A 2,499-nucleotide genomic window follows, 5' to 3' on the forward strand; every position below is an offset into this window, starting at 1 on the left:
TGTGAGTCCCCCCGCCCCACCCCGGCCTCAAGCAAAAGTCCAGATTTCCCCCGTTAGTAACACCTCGGAGTGCCAGAGGGAGCGGAGAGGCATGCGTTCACGGAATGCTTTCAACCGTGCAAGGTATTTCACGAGACACTGTGCACTCACGTTCGTTGTAACAACTGTCAAAGGGCACTCACTGTATGCCTTCCAACTCCTCGGCTGTGTTTGAGCCCCAGGAAGTAAATGCGTTCGTTCGACGAAGCTCCGTGAAGGTGCAACGGTGACGGCGAAGCGCTGCCCTGTTCGCTCGAAAGCTCTCGTTCGTGCGGCCTTCACACGGCCTCAAGGTACGCAGTTCTAAACAGCCTTACATTCCATGCTGGTGTGCCAAGCCCCCCACCCACCCGCAGGGAGGAACTTGGGCTCTTCTGAGAAGCACCAGTGTGCGCCACAAGTGAAACCAGGGCGTCTCCCCCAGGACGTCGCCGAACGGCGGTCGGATGCCAGAGGTGTACTTCCAGCCGGAAAAAGAGGGAAAAGGACAGCTTCCCCAGGGACAATTCCGGACCCTTGGGACCATCCAGAATCACCAAGGCCTCAACTTTGCACGGCCTGGGGAACGCTCTTCCGCCTGTCCAGCAATCCCCACGTCAAAACCTTTCTCAGCAGAGGCAGGCACTCTCTCCCTTGTACTAGATAGCTCGGCAGAGCCTTCCGAGAAACATGCTGCGTCATTCAGCTTGAACGTGGGACGCGGAGGGGAGAGTTCGCTCTCTCCCCGTTTGGAGGCGCCTTGCGCTTGGCTTCAAAGCTGCCTTGAACAGCACTAGCGGCCCGACGTCTCTGCACGGCAGGACTGTCGTTGTGGGCCGAGGCTGCGTGTTCTCCCAAAGCGAAAACCGTGCTGGCAATCCCTTTCTAGGAACTCCTCCCACGGCACCCCAGGTTCGGCTCCGGCCGAACGAAAGGTGACCTCAGGCCTCAAGGTGAAGTTCCAGTGTTTCACGTCAGGGGACTTGGGTGTGCGGGGGTCTCCAATGAGGCCACACTCCACCACGGAGTGCCTTAACCCTGCGACGCTCCTGGGGACACACAGGGTAGGAGCCCATTCACCAGTTTCGCATGATGACCTCTCTCCGTGCCGGAACGGCGGCCTCTGGCTTCTGAGGAACCTTAGCGTAAGCAGGCCCCTGGAGACAGCTCGTCACATTCATAGCTAGGGCAGTGTACTCCTCTCTGGGGTGCCCAGGTTGAGTGGCCCAGTCGTCAGAGAGACTGGCGAAAGCAGCGCTGGGCGGACTCCCTTTGCCAGTCAGTCGAACGGCCTCCTTGACTGAAAGAGAACTGCGGAGCCAAAAGACACCGCGCTGATGACTGGCTCCAGGAAGAGACTCGGGACAGCACTCTCACAGACGCGAAAGCTAGGCTGTGGGCCCAGCCTGAGGAGCAGCAGTACGTACGTTTGCCACACTTCTTTACACGGCTAGGCGTGAGCCAGAGAGCCTTGGTCACTGAGGCCTACCTAAGGTACTGCCATACTTACCCACTAGATCCCACGCAGAGGTCCCTGTGCCCAAAAGGGCCTCCACGGAAGGGCCCTGTCCCTCCCGTTGTGTTTCCTTGAGGTAATCGGAAACCACTGAGGATACCGGTAGGAGCTCAGGTATGAAGCTGGGCGACCCTGGCCAAACCTGATTCCCCTCCGTGGTAGACGAGACAGTGGCGGGTCCGAAGCTGCCTGAAGCACACTCCTCGCGCGCACCTTCTCTTTGCTGCCGGAAGGCCTCACATAAGGAGTCTGAGTTTACTCGTGACAGAAGAAGTCTGAGTTGACTCGTGTGAGGCCTGCTGCTCTCAGTTCCTTGCTGGGAGCTCCAGCAGGAGCGCTCTGGAGCTCGCCGGCAGAAGAACTGTGAGTCCCCCCGCCCCACCCCGGCCTCAAGCGAAAGTCCAGATTTCCCCCGTTAGTAACACCTCGGAGTGCCAGAGGGAGCGGAGGGGCATGCGTTCACGGAATGCTTTCAACCGTGCAAGGTATTTCACGAGACACTGTGCACTCACGTTCGTTGTAACAACTGTCAAAGGGCACTCACTGTATGCCTTCCAACTCCTCGGCTGTGTTTGAGCCCCAGGAAGTAAATGCGTTCGTTCGACGAAGCTCCGTGAAGGTGCAACGGTGACGGCGAAGCGCTGCCCTGTTCGCTCGAAAGCTCTCGTTCGTGCGGCCTTCACACGGCCTCAAGGTACGCAGTTCTAAACAGCCTTACATTCCATGCTGGTGTGCCAAGCCCCCCCACCCACCCGCAGGGAGGAACTTGGGCTCTTCTGAGAAACACCAGTGTGCGCCACAAGTGAAACCAGGGCGTCTCCCCCAGGACGTCGCCGAACGGCGGTCGGATGCCAGAGGTGTACTTCCAGCCGGAAAAAGAGGGAAAAGGACAGCTTCCCCAGGGACAATTCCGGACCCTTGGGACCATCCAGAATCACCAAGGCCTCAACTTTGCACGGCCTGGG

The sequence above is a fragment of the Lagenorhynchus albirostris genome, unplaced genomic scaffold (genome assembly GCF_949774975.1).
Source record: "Lagenorhynchus albirostris unplaced genomic scaffold, mLagAlb1.1 scaffold_141, whole genome shotgun sequence".
Taxonomy (NCBI): domain Eukaryota; kingdom Metazoa; phylum Chordata; class Mammalia; order Artiodactyla; family Delphinidae; genus Lagenorhynchus; species Lagenorhynchus albirostris.